General features: G+C 36.0%; 1 long non-coding RNA gene across 1 annotated transcript in view; it reads right to left on the reverse strand.

The window, feature by feature from the left end:
• LOC141381163 (uncharacterized) overlaps positions 1 to 14,870 on the reverse strand; it is a 40,475-nt gene that overhangs the window by 252 nt on the left and 25,353 nt on the right. Inside the window, exons 3-4 of the long non-coding RNA XR_015480555.1 lie at positions 11,313 to 11,401; positions 8 to 85 (exon numbers count right to left, since the gene is read on the reverse strand). This is a non-coding gene — a long non-coding RNA (uncharacterized LOC141381163). The remainder of the gene's footprint in view (positions 1 to 7; positions 86 to 11,312; positions 11,402 to 14,870) is intronic.

Genomic DNA, 14,870 nt, shown 5'->3' on the forward strand with positions numbered 1-14,870 from the left:
CACACACCTGTTAATCAGCAGTTGGTCTTGTACTGTAGTTGATGAGACTCTTGAGAGGGAAGGATAGCAGAAGAGCTTGTCAACTCTATTTACATAATAGAAACACAACAAGAGGCTTAATTAATGCTGGTTATTCAATCCTTTTGTAAAATTCAGGTGTTAAATAAGCAATTTAATATACAGTCCTCAGCATATATAAGTCCCCCCTCATAAATTTATCTTTTAAATTCTTATTTTTAGTAGGAAGCTACAATATTTTATTTGTGCATAATATATATAGTAGATTAGTCAGTACTGAAGCCAAATATGGAGCTCATCTAACAAAGTAACTTACGATAACTGGTCCAAAAACTAGTTCACCTAAATTTATGTTATAGAAAATTATTAAATACCAATTTAAAAAAAAAAGGAAAAATCAAGAGAAGCAAAAAATAGAAAAATTTAGTTGAAATTGTGTAGGTTGGATTTTTTTTTTGCAATATTTCGCTTAAATTTATTATTTATGTATTATCTTTCAATTTCTAAATTTGTTTGGTAACTAAAATATTATCTTAAAAATATCTTTTTTGTTTAAATGCACCATAATATATGGCCTATATTCACTGAGAAATAGATAAAAATATGAATTTTCAAAATTGGCTGTACTCATATATGCAGAGCACTGTAGCTATTTTACTACATTTTACTAGCAATAACAAACTGAAGTGCAAAAAAAAAATACTGTTTCCGAACAGGTATCCAGAAAATCAGTTTGAAGAAATGCATTCATAATTCTTCTAAAAAATATATTTATATTTCATAAAAATACTGTTAGTTCTGTGTATACACGAAACACATTTACAAATATTACATGAATGACAAATCATCATATTAAAATGATTTAAGAAAAAAATCATGTGACACATACCACACCACACAACCACACACATATAAAATACTCAATAATAATAATCAACTCTATTTTCATAATGGAAACACAAAGAGGCTCAGGGCCTACTCACACTATGCTATCCGAACCATGCCCAGGCCAATTTCCAGGATAGCTTGAAAAGTGTGAGTGCTCTGAATCGGGTTCAGGCATGGTTCACTTGGCCGGCCCTGGCCTGGTTGGAAGAGGTGTGCCAGAGTGTGGTTCACTTGGGCTTTGGCGCGGTACGCTTGTGTGTGAGTGCAAAGCGCGCCAGAGCCCGAAACTGAAGAGGAGACGTGATTTTTAAGGGACTGTTTGATTTGGATAAATTAATCATTCTCACTGTTTAATGAACGCAAACTGTGGTAGATTATTAAAGACGCAAACACCACACTGCACGACAGCTGCACCTTCAGCAGACCTCCTAATTCCTGCAGCCACGAGGACTTTATGATTGTTTATGAGCGTCAAAAGTGGCTGATCTGTTTGGAGAAATATTTGACTGCATGTCACTGCATATCAAACAACTAAATTATATAACTTAAGAAATCTCTGCACTGTTCTGAGCGTAAGCGCTTACTGAACAGCGCATCATCAATGACGTAAGTGCGCCCAGGCCGGAATGTAATGCGAGTGCAAGGGAGACGGGAGGGGGGATAAGCGTGCTTTGGCCTGGTTCAAGGCAACTGTACATAGATTATGCTCTCTGTGATCATCAATCATCATCATCAAATGTAATCAAGAATGAGTTTAAAAAGTTTTAAAACAGTGCAAGTAAATTAAAATGTGTAATTTATCAACACAGTCACATGTTAGTACAATTATGAAAGAAGACGCTTCAATCCCGGTTTGTGAACGTTAAATCAGGTTTATTTTGGACATTATCCTAACGGATATCCATCCAGCAGTGGATATTAATGTATATCCTGTCACATTTGCCGTGCAAAAACATGTATGTGCGTGTCCGTTGTGTGTCTGTCTCTATGTATGTGCGTGAACTTTGTAACAACATTGTTTGTGACTCATCATTACAAAAAGGCTTGTATTAACTACACAACAAATACATCAAATAATCATTGGGAAAGTTTTTGATTGCATGAAACATACACAGACTGTATGTACTAGATCTGTTACTGTTAGATCTGTTAACACACTGAACACATTAAAAGATATTTGCTAAATCATCATATTAAAAAGTTTTAGGAAAAATCATAACACTGAAGACTGATTTTATTTTGATCTCACACTTTTTTTGATCTCTCACTATTTCAGAGGTCCTTACAGCAGAATATTTATTCCAGCAAATGTTTTACACAGTGGATGCCCTTCCAGCTGCAACCCAGTATTGGGAAACACCCCTACACACTCATACACTACGGACAATTTAGCTTACCCAATTCACTTATACCACATGCCTTTGGACTGTTGGGGAAACCGGAGCACCCAGAGGAAACCCACACCAACACGGGGAGAACATGCAAACTACACACAGAAATGCCAACTTACCCAGCCGGGACTTGAACCAGCGACCTTTATGTTGTAAGGTGACAGTGCTAACCACTGAGCCCCCCTGGCGCCACACACACACACACACACACACACACACACACACACACACACACACACACACACACACACACACACACACACACACACACACACCCACACCCACACCCACACCCACACACACACACACACACACACGTTTATCTGTATAAACTGAACATTTAAATACTCTTTTACAATGTTTTTGTTTTTACGTAATTCCTCTTCAAATCCAGCCTCAGTGAGCAAAAAATACAGAACAAAACGAAGGCTCATCATGCTCAACCTTCCTTAAAGTATATATATTTATAACAAGCAACAGCATGTTTTACAATGCCCTTCACTTTAAGCAGACAGAAATAGACAGAAACGGAGTTAGAGACTTTATAACACTTATTGTTTTGTGTTATTGTTGCACATTTTGGGTCGTTATTTTTGCAGGTGTAATATTTTACTTCTGATTAAGCCGGATGAACGCGGGACTGTGAGAAAGATGGAGAGAAAGATGAATGGCAAACAAGGTGAGAAACTAGTTTACAGAAAGGTGGAGAAACAGCGCAGCATTTTTGAGGTCACACACTCACACACTTCTCTAAGTAGATCATGCTCAGCACACCACTGTGTGTGTGTGTGTGTGTGTGTGTGTGTGTGTGTTTGTGATATTCATCAAATTCATATTGTATAAATGGGTCTGTGTGCTCTTTAAATTTGGTATCATTCCCTGTGTGATGCATCCTTACTGTACTCCATTTATCTTTATAAAGAAACGTGCAAGAACTTCTCCAGCGGGGCTGCGCTGATGAAACACACAGCAAACAAAGATTAGAATTAATTAAAAAGTGGCAACACATTAGAGAGTCTGTGGCCTAAATTCGACATGATAAATATGCCCTGTGTGAGTCTGTATGGCTGCGTGTGGGAATCAGCTGGAAAGAGAACTAACAAGTGTTTGTGTAGCATTTTAATAAACGCAAATGCCACAAGTTTCCCTGCACTTATAAACAAACAAACACATTTAATTAACCCTATTGTTGTTCATTTGGTAATACTTCACAATGAAGGTTGATTTATACTTTTGCGTCAAGCCTCCGGCGGAGGCTTTGCGTGGCAGTGGTTGACACTGACGTGCACCTCTCAAAAAAATGTAACTACACGTTGCAACAACTCGTAGCGCAAGCTCTGTGATTGGTCGACTTGGTAGCTGTGCCGAGTGTGGGCGGTGCTGAGAGCCATTTTTTACAAGCAGTGCTTAATTTGTAAATTGATTATTTCCGCAACAATTCCAGGAAATAAAAGTTACCGTGACCGTTGTCCACCACACAATTTCAGTTTTCCTGGAACATGACGTCATTAAATGGTAATAGCGCAAAAAAAGCATCAAATTTCTGAACGGTCGTTAATTATTTTTTGCCATAACGCTATGGGTCAACAATGGGTAAAAAACTAAACAAACACATAGCTTCAAACATGAATCATATGAAACATCAATATCCAGTTTACTAACACCACTGACATTCAGTTCACTTCACTATTACATGCCAAGCGAAAATGACTCACTCAGTCCAATCTTCAAGAGCCCACAGTTACCTCTTCCGTCATGTTTTCTAGCTGATTTGAGATCGCTGTCCTGATCCAGGAACGAAGTTTCATCTTCTCTTGATTAGGCTCATTACAAGATTTACTTGTGGTTTAAAAAAATATATATATAGTTGAAGTCAGAATTATTAGCCCCCCTGAATTATTAGCCCAGCTGTTTATCTTTTCCCCAATTTCTGTTTAACGGAGAGAAGATTTTTTTCAACACATTTCTAAACATAATAGTTTTAATAACTATTTATACATATTTTTATATATAAATATATTTTTCAAGACACTTCTATACAGCTTAAAGTAAAATTTAAAGGCTTGACAAGGTTTATTAGGTTAACTAGGCAGGTTAGGGTAATTAGGCAATGTTACGAGAACCAGCGATCGCTCTCCGGAGATCGCTGGTTTCCACAAGAACCATGAACTACACTTCTGCATTGCTCCTGGACTACATTTGCATACATGCACTTCTCCTAGACACCCATGCTCACTCATCTGCTTGATTACATTCACCACCTGAACCTTGTCACAGACTGATAGCTTACCATACATACGCCATTCATGAACCCATCCAGTTTGCCGAGTCTTGTTTGCTTCATTGTGACATTACAACGCGTTTCCCTGTCTTGTTTCTTCGTGTTTGAACCTAGCCTTGTATCCTTGTTATCCTGTTTAGTCGCCTGCCTTTTGACCTGTTGCCTGTTAATACGACTACGATTTTGGATTTGCCTGCACATACCTGTTTGTACCTGATTTGACCACTGCTTGCCTGACGCTGAATAAATCTGCATATTGTATTTTACCTCCAGTTGTATCTGTCACTCCCTCCCCGGTCGTTACAGGCAAGTTATTGTATAATGATGGTTTGTTCAGTAGACTATTGAAAAAAAATAGCTTAAATGGGCTACTAATATTCACCTTAAAATGGTTATTAAAAAATTTAAAACTACTTTCATTCTAGACGAAATAAAACAAATAAGACTTTCTCCAGAAGATAAAATATTCCAGAGGAAAAAATATTATCAAACCTACTGTAAAAAATTCCTTGATCTGTTAAACATCATTTGGGAAATATTACAAAAAGGAAAAAAAAATCAAAGGGGGACTAATAATTCTGACTTCAACTGTATGTATATATATATATATATATATATATATATATATATATATATATATATATATATATTTTTTTTTTTTTTTTTTTTTTTTGCTTGACTGCCTCTGGCATTTTGAAAACACAAATAATATTTGAGGTAAGCCACTATGCCATTATTTATTTTTGCTGCTTACTGTGCGCGAAACAATAATCACCATCCAATGAGAGTGACTGTTAACGTAAGACAGATGATTGGTCGAAAGTGACTAACTTGTTTTTCACTCAGACTCAAACGGTTTCTCACTGTCTCTCCCTCTCTCACACACACATGCAGATATTCACCATGCAAAAGTAAATCCTAGATAAGTTAAAATAAATACCAGAACGCAAAACACGAATATCTGACATTTCTTGAAACAGGATCCGACAAGATCCGGCTCAAATTAAGCACTGTTTACAAGTGTCAAGTCCCGTGAAGGAGCTCCAGCTGTTTTGTGTTTACCTTATGATTAAGTTTGCTTATGGGTGAGTTTTAGCTACATTAATGTAGCATTCAGAAAAAACTAAATGAAAGAAACTCGACACAGAGAAACATAACCTACTGTCAGCTAGTGTTTCTGAAGTGTTATTGCAGAGCTACACAAACAGCACGCAGAAGTAGTAATGCACGGCTATGCGCAAGGCATGCACTGTGGGTCATGGCGATCACTTGCAGAAATGCAGAAATATAAACCAGCCTTAAAGTTCCATTAGTAAAAGAACTAAGAATGATCAATATTTATACATGCAATATTAATGTAATATTTACTAATGCATTATTAAAATTAAAAGTTTTTAAAAGTGCTTGTTAGCATTGGTTAAAGAGATAGTTCACCCAAACATAAATAACAATTTTGTCACTATTTACACTCCCTCAAGTGATTACAAACCTCTATGAGTTTCTTTTGTTGGACAGAAAAGATGTTACTTTAAAGAGAGCTGAAAATTCGGTAGCCATTGACTTTCATCTATGAAAAAACAAATAATATGGAAGTCAATGGTTACAGGCTTCCAACATTCTTCAGAATATCTTCTATTGAGTTCAACAGAAGAAAGAAACTCATAAAGGTTTGAACAAGATAAGAAAAAATAAAAATGTCCATTTTGGGTAAATAATCCCTTTAAAGTTGCATATATGTAATTTTGGCCACGAGAGGGCATTTATTTACAACAAACAAAGGCGCATATTGATGACGCAGTGAATGAGTGTGGAATCATATGAGGTGAGATCTTCGTTACTTCCTACGGGACATCTGCAGAAATCCTTTTTATGGATGAGCTAAAGTATTCAAAACTTGTTATCATAGAAGTATGAAGTATTTTTTCCATTTTCCACACCTGAAAGCGCTTTGAGAGGTGTGTGTCACCGTACAAGCTAAGGTCAAAATAAAGGTTGTTGTCACTCGCAATAAAGAGCACTTCATGACAAACAAAGTGTGTGGTGGATGGTTGAGAACCACTGCTATAGATAGCTGAGATGAAATAGCAGAGATTAAATCCTGTGTTCCCTAATCCACACCCCCTCTAGACCTAGGCTCTATCTAGAAATGCCGTCCATAAAAATAATGAACAGAACCACAGACAAAGGGCAGCCCTGCTGGAGTCAGGGACCCTCTGACCCGAGACCTCTCCCAGAACGCCCTCATTAGGATGCCACAAAGAACATTGTTGAATGCCGTCTCCAAGTCACATGACACAATATTTGGGTCATGACTGTAAGGTATGGATTCAAACGGCTAAAAATATTGTCCTTCACAGGGTGGCAGGGCGCACCCTTATCCACTGCTCCTCCACTTTGAGAGAAGCCAGTTGAGGTGGCTTGGGCATCTGTTTCAGATGCCTCCTGGACACCTAGGGAGGTTTTCCGGGCCTGTCCCATAGGGAGGAGGCCCCGGGGAAGACCCAGGACATGCTGGAGCGACTATGTCTCTCAGCTTGCCTGTGAACGCCCCGGGATCCCCCTGGAGGACATGGAGGATGTGTCTGGGGAGTAAGAAGTCTGTGTTTCTCTCCTGGGGCTGCTGATCTTGCGACCCGGCCCTGGATAGCAGCAGACAATGGATGGATGGATAGATGAATGGAAAATATGTTGCTATGCTTTTTAGTGATCCCTATTTTAGTGTCTATCATAGAAAATACAGTCAAAAGAATTAAAATTTTTCATTCATTCGTTTTCCTTCTGACTTAGTCCCTTTATTAATCAGGGGTCGCCACAGTAACCCGCCACATTATTTTCAAGACTGCTAAAAAATAATCTCTCATTAAGTTTTCACTACATATGCCCCCGGTTTCACAAACAAGGTTTAAGGCTAGTCAAGATTAAATTGCTTGTTTGAGCTGACTCAACTCAAAGTAATTTGCGGTGAGATGTCTTAAAATATGTCAGTGTCATTTTTTTGTCTCCAGGTGCACATCAGTCATATTTTTCTAAGGCCATTTTTTATCAATGTTTCTTAAATAGCCTAATTTAACTAAGGCCTAGTCTTGGCTTAATCTAAGCCCTGTTTGTGAAACTGGGCCATGAGGATTATGTGCAGCAAAGCCATATCATTTGAAATGATTTGTTTCAGTTATTTTGAATGGAAGATCCCCAAAACCCTACACTTTAATTGTAGAGGGCAAGTGAGGACAGAAATTAAGTGCTGACTTTATATAAATATTGTTATTTTTATTTTCAATTTTATTGCTAAATGTGTCTTTCATTGTAATACCTCATCCTATAGGACCCCTAGAAAGAGATCAGGACCTTTTGCCCACCTTAAATGTAATAAGAGCTAACTGAAAAGCCCTGACCTAAATAAAACAACAATTACATGAGCAAGTTTTATAATAATAATAATAATAATAATAATAATAATAAATAAAAAAAATAATAATAATAAGGAGAAAATATTAAATTGTAAATTGTTTCTATTGTTTATTGTGTAAAGTTTTGAAATGAAGTGTGACATTTGTTATGTTTCCATCCAAAGATGCGAATTAAATTTATGCACATAACTAGAATATTGCATTTAAGACATTTGAATAAAGCAGCGTTTCCGTCTAAGTGGTCAAAGAGAACAAAATCGTCCCTTCCTGATTAACTGGCGCCAAATATCAACAGTAAAGATAGAAATTGCTGCGGTTGGAGAAGCTTGAATTTTTCCTTTATTTAATAAATAGCTTGTGCCACAGAAAGCAGTATGCCGACATGTAATGATCCCGTGTTGCCGTTTGAAGGCATTCGATGCGAAGTATAGATGCTGTTGACAATTCTGGAGTTCATTACGAATAAAGTAACACTAATACTAAAACGGTTAAGGAAATTTAGAATGATTAAAACAACATTTCAGATATTTTACAATGTGCTCAACCTGCTGGTTTGTTCAAACACATTTTTATCATCACATGATCTCTTATAACAAAATTACGTGACCTTTTTAATGCACATACTGGAATTTGTTCGGTAAAAGTGTTTCCATCGTAGTTTATGCACATCTTTCAAAATTTATGTGCATCTTGGCATTTACATCAACCATTATTTTGTGTATATCTAAAATGCACATTAAAATAGGTGGATAGAAATGTAGCTATTGTTAAGCTTCTTTATCTGCTATTGTTCTGTAAAAGTACTGATATAGTATGTAGTAACATGCTAAAACAGGTGGTTGTGAATTAGAATTAAAACAAAAAGCTATGACTTTTAATGGCAAATATCTTCTTTAATAGCAACAACATTAGTGCAGTGACCTGAATTAAAAGGTAAATGACTTAACTTTAATTTAGTTTGGATAAAGGAAAGTGCTCATCGTCTCACTGACCATGAATGGTACGGCAACATAGGCTCACGCAAAATTCCATTTCTACACTGTAAAATGCAATAGCTGTTCTCACTAATAAAATTAAGTGCAATTATCTTATTATGAATACGTTTACACACCTTTCAATATTTAAACAAGTAATCTCAACTTTTTAGCACATTAAGTTGTTAAACTAAATAGATTCAAGTCATCTTGACTTACAATAATGTGTATTTACAACTTTTGAGTGGTCATTTGTCAAAAGCATGTTAATGATAGAGAATGGTGATGAGGGAACTGTGGAAACAGGTGGTAGAATTAAAACTTAAGCATAATCAGACATAAGCATAATAAGCTTTTTTCAATTATTTGATGTTCAAAATGTATAAATAAAATAATATATTAATAATAATACATTTAAAATTTGTATATTATTATCTAATAAATTATATTATGAAAAATTATAAATTATATGACAATAAATAAAATAAACAATAAATAAAATTAATATATATATATATATATATATATATATATATATATATATATATATATATATATATATATATATATATATATATATATATATATATACCTCGTAAAAATTTGATGTTACGAAACATTAACATAGTGGGGCTAAACATCAACTTCAATATAAACGGTCCAGGGAGTAAGTAAGTAAGGTGTTGGTTTTTGTCTTTATTTAAATGTTTTACTTCAGCTTACTTGATCATTTTAAGGCAATCCGTTTCCTAATATTTTCCTAGTAATGTGAACCCTAATAAGAAGTTAACTCATTATTTTAAGTATACGTACTGAAGTTTACTTTATTAAAAAGTTGTAAATCCAATCAGTTTTAAATTATGCTCACTTAAAATGAATACACTATTTTATTTCAATATTTTACGACAATTGATGTCCTCAATTTTTCTAAGGTCAGCTTATAACATTTTACAGTGCATCACATTTAGCATATTGTTCAATAATTCCTCTAAATGTTACAAACAAAGTATCCGAACACACCTTGCACAGACCTGAAGAGCAAAAGATAAAATATAATTCTGTCTTATTCAACATATCTATGTGCACAGTTTGTTCATTTCCTTCCACTTTTTCGATCAGCCTATTTTTCCACTCATCTTATTTTCATGCTCCATATGGCATTAAGTTAGAAAAAGGGACACGCGCGCACACACACCCCGTCAGTTTGATTAAAAACGGTCAGTGTTTAGAGGCGCAGAGTTTAAGGAGGACACACAACTTCTTTCATATCTGCAGAAGATCAAGATTATCTTCACAGCGAAGAAAACATTCACACTGTCACTTCATTGACAAAAAAAGACACTGACATGATTGAGTCTGTGCGCGCATGTGTGTGTGCGTGATTAAAGTCTCTACAGTAATAATTAAACTCTAGTCCATATGGACCCTTGAATTTCCACAACAGACATCTGTTCCTCTGCCTCAGGGCCAACAGGCAGACATATTTCCTAATAAATATTACAACAAAAGCACATGCACATAAACACATGACATCCTGGGACGACAAAAGTCTTTAAATGAGCGATCGATCATGCTATGGCTGATTTAGACCAAATTAGAAGTGCTCTAACGAGTCGTGCTTACATATTGATTCCACTGGTATGTACACTGGTGTATGTGAAATAAGAAATTATACATAATTTAGTCTCTATAAGAGCTGAGATGATTTATCTATATCATACTCCATGTAAAAAAATTTGTTTTTTCATTGATGACAATTTTAATAACTGAACATTCGGTCTGTTCCTCACATAAAGCTATTGATAAACTGAAGTCATTGCGTTTGGGAACAGAGATGAGGTTCTCTGGATGAATGCGTACATTGACTCTAAGGGTCAAACAACAAAAAATAAGGTCAAGAATCTTGGTGCTATTCTGGAGTCAGATGTTACGCCCTATTCACACGGGGCTTCAGCGTCAACGCTTGACAGAGGGCGTGTCTGAAGTTGGAGCTGAAACGATCGTCATAGAAGCGTCAGCCAATGAAATTCAGTCAGCAATAGGCCACTGTCTGAGCTGGTGTATTTGCATACAGTGATCTGATTGGCTGACGCTTCCGTCGGCGCTTGAAAAGTTGAGCTGGTCCCAACTTCTGCAGCGAGGAACGCTTCTGAAGCGGCGCCGACGGATCCACAATGCAGTTCGGCAACGCCTGACTTCACCCACTCAAAGTGAATGGGAAGCGTTGACGCTGACGCCCCGTGTGAATAGGGCATTAGTGTCAATAGTCATGTCAAAGCAGTAGGTAAACCAGCATAATTTAATCTCAAAAACATAGCAAGAATCAGATGCTTTGTTATCAGTGAGGACTTACAGTAGAGAAACTTGTTCATGCTTTTATCAGCAGCAGGTCTTCTAAAAAAGACAGTCAAACAGCTCATCCAGAACGCTGCTGGCAGGATTCTGACCAAAACCAGAAAAACAGAGCACATCACACCTGTCCTCAGGTCTTTATACTGGCTCCCAGTTACATTCAGAATAGATTTTAAAGTATAAATCTTGTCTATAAATCACAAAATGGCCTAGGAGCTCAATACATTACATATATGCTCACTGAAAACAAACCTAACAGATCACTCAGATCTTTAGGATCATGAAAAATAGAAAGTCCAAATGCTAAGTCAAAGCAGGGTGAATCGGCCTACAGCTACTATGCCTTCCGCTGCTGGAATCAGCTTCCAGAAATAATCAGATGTACTCCAACATTAGACACATTCAAATCAAGAATAAAACACATCTGTTTAGCTGTGCCTTTACTGAATGAGCACTGTGTTATGTCTGACAGATCCCACTATTGTGTCTTTCTTTTCTTTTTCATTCTTTTATAACACATTTTAATCTGTTTTGAATCCCTTTAATCCTTTTATTATTTGTTTTTATTTTATTTATACTTTTCTCTTTTATTCCTGGTTCTGTAATGCACTTTGAATTGCCACTGTATGAAAATGCCTTGCCTATTGTACTGGTTTAGAAATGGGGTACATGCTTTTTAAACCTTTATTATAGTCAATTCATTTCATTAAAAAAAATTTTTTATATTATTTTATATAGATTGTTATTTTCTACATACAGAAAATCAGAAGAACACAGATTTCATGCTAAAAATGCACATTTTATTCATGAAAACAAAAAAAAAACTATTTTATTGCAGATGGGATAAAATGCATTATGATTTTCATAATCCACATTTAATTATTTTGTTAGGAGGAAAAATCTTATTGCGCAGTTTAGAGTGTTGTGTTCATATACTTGCTTCATCTGATTGTCTGTTTATAGCAGGGGTGAACAAACTCAGTCCTGGAGGGCCGGTGTCCTGCAAAGTTTAGTTCCAACCCCAATCAAACGCCTGGGCTAGCTAATCAAGCTCTTATTAGCCTTTCTAGAAATATCCATGCAGGTGGGTTAAGGCAAGTTTGAGCTATCATCTGCAGGACACCGCAATTTGGGCACCCTTGGTGTACAGAAATTTTTTTTTATTAAACTTTTTTTATTGTATAGAAAAAGGCGAATTAAATCATCTTTATTTCTATAGTGCTTTAAACACTTTACATTGAGTCAAAGCAGCTTAACGTAGATGAAAAAAAGAGATTTGAAAAATGATAACTTAATTAAAAATATATTATATTATTGGCTCAGTGGTTAGCACCGTTGCATCACAGCAAAAAGGTTGCTGGCTCCAGTCCTGGCTGGGTCAGTAGGCATTTCTGTGTGGAGTTTGCATGTTCTCGCCGTGTTGGCGTGGGTTTCCTCCGGGTGCTCCTGTTTCCACAATCCAAAGACATGCAGTATAGGTGAATTGAATAAACTAAATTGGCCATAGTGTGTGTATGTGTGTGTGTGTGTGTGTGTGCGTGTGTGTGTGTGTGAATGAGTATGTATGAGAGTTTCCCAGTACTGGGTTGCAGCTGGAATGGCATCCGCTGTGTAAAACATATGCTGGATAAGTTGGCATTCATTCCGTTGTGGTGACCCCTGATGAATAAAGGGACTAAGCTGAAGGAAAATGAATGAATGAATGAATGTTTGGTGCGTGATATCTCTACTTATTGACTTTCACTGTAAAAGCTCAACTTTGGCATTCCTCAAACATTCGCTTTTTGTGTTTTACTGATGAAAGAACAAACTAATGAGCTTAGGTAGGCTTGAGGAGTTTGTAAATAATGACACTGTTTCTTATTAATCACTCTAGGCTGAACCTGAGAGACTCTGGGAGGCAACGTCTGAACAAATTTAAGAAAGAAAAGAAAACCTGTGGGGAGCTTTTCTAATTTCTGACGCAAATGAAATACAAAAAGTACACATGAGAGTTTCGCTGTCCAAAACCATTAGCTCTAATTATCGGGATTCAATTATACACAGAAAAATAATTAAGAGGCAGTCACTCTAAACAAATGGTACTCAAACACTTGAGTTAATAACACTATGATGGCACAGAATCTTGGATCAGCCAAATGAAAATTATATCATTATTTACTTACAATTAAAGGAATAGTTATGTTTCATTTGTTCCAATCCTGTTTGACTTTATTTCTTCTGTTGAACATAAAAGAAGATATAGTGAAGAAAGCTGAAAACAGAAACCACTGACATCCATCTTTTTTTCCAACTATGGATGTCAATGGCTTTCGTTTTTAGCTTTCTTCAAAGTATCTTCTTTTTTGTTAAACCGCCTGTGGATGAGTAAAAAGGGAGTAAATTTAAATATTTGGGTTGACTATCCCTTTAAGCCATTTCAAAGATTCCTGTAAGAAATGTATTGATCAGAACACAAATGTTCCTAAAGACAAATGAAAGCCTTATGATCTAGTAGTTTAATATGAGTGGTAGTTTTTATATGATGGGTGAATCTACAAGATATAAGATATATGTGCATATAAACATGAATCAGTGAAAAAATTTTCAGCACACTCATCATGTCATGAATGCTCAAGTATGCTTGTTTAATGTGCAAAAACCTATGAGGTTTACTGTTGAGTGTCATTCTGATGTTTTAGCTTCCGTTTACTGCATTTGCTGATCAACTTATAGGGCTCTATTTCGATGATCCATGCGAAAAGTGCAAAGCACAGGGCGCAAAAGCATTAAGGGCGTGTCAGAATCCACTTTTGCTATTTTAAGGATGGAAAAATCTGCTTTGCGCCACGGCACATGGTCTAACAGGGTTGAGCTTATTCTCTTAATGAGTTATAGGTGTGTTTTGAGAATAAACCAATCAGAGTCTCATCTCCCATTCCCTTTAAGAGACAGTTGCGTCGCGCCTTAAGCGCATTTGCTATTTACATGGCGGACTTTGTAAGTGGAAAAACTGAACAGTTCACTGGCGAGAAAACAGTTAAACAGACCATCTACTGCGCAAGGATGAGAGATGAGCCTCCTCATTCTTTACTTTCACTCTCATGGATAGGGAAACATGCTGTATGCACAGACATCCATTAGCCTATACATAATTAGTTTAGTTTATAAAGCACAAAAATTTGTTGCAAAACTATTTCTAAATTCAGTTCTAATTTCCAGCAAACTAATAAATAAAGAATAATAACGAAGTGTGTTCAAAAAACTGAGTTATATCCAAATACACATGCTGTGCCCCATATGGTCTAAAACCTGACAGGTGGACAAATCTAAGCTTGTTTTGAACAAAAACAAATATAAATATGCATTTAAAAAATAATATTGCTAATAAAAATAACATTATACAAAAGCAAATTGTCATGAACAAACTAAAAAAGCCTCCCAAGATGAAGAAGGTATGGAGGCAGTGGTTTTTATATTTGTGTAGGCTAGAAAATAATAATTTTAATAATATTTTAATCCTTTAATTCTTTTTCATTTGTAAAGATATTTACGTGTTACTGTACACCCTGTACGTATT

Source organism: Danio rerio, chromosome 3 (genome assembly GCF_052040795.2).
Source record: "Danio rerio strain M-AB ecotype USA chromosome 3, GRCz13ab, whole genome shotgun sequence".
NCBI classification, from domain to species: domain Eukaryota; kingdom Metazoa; phylum Chordata; class Actinopteri; order Cypriniformes; family Danionidae; genus Danio; species Danio rerio.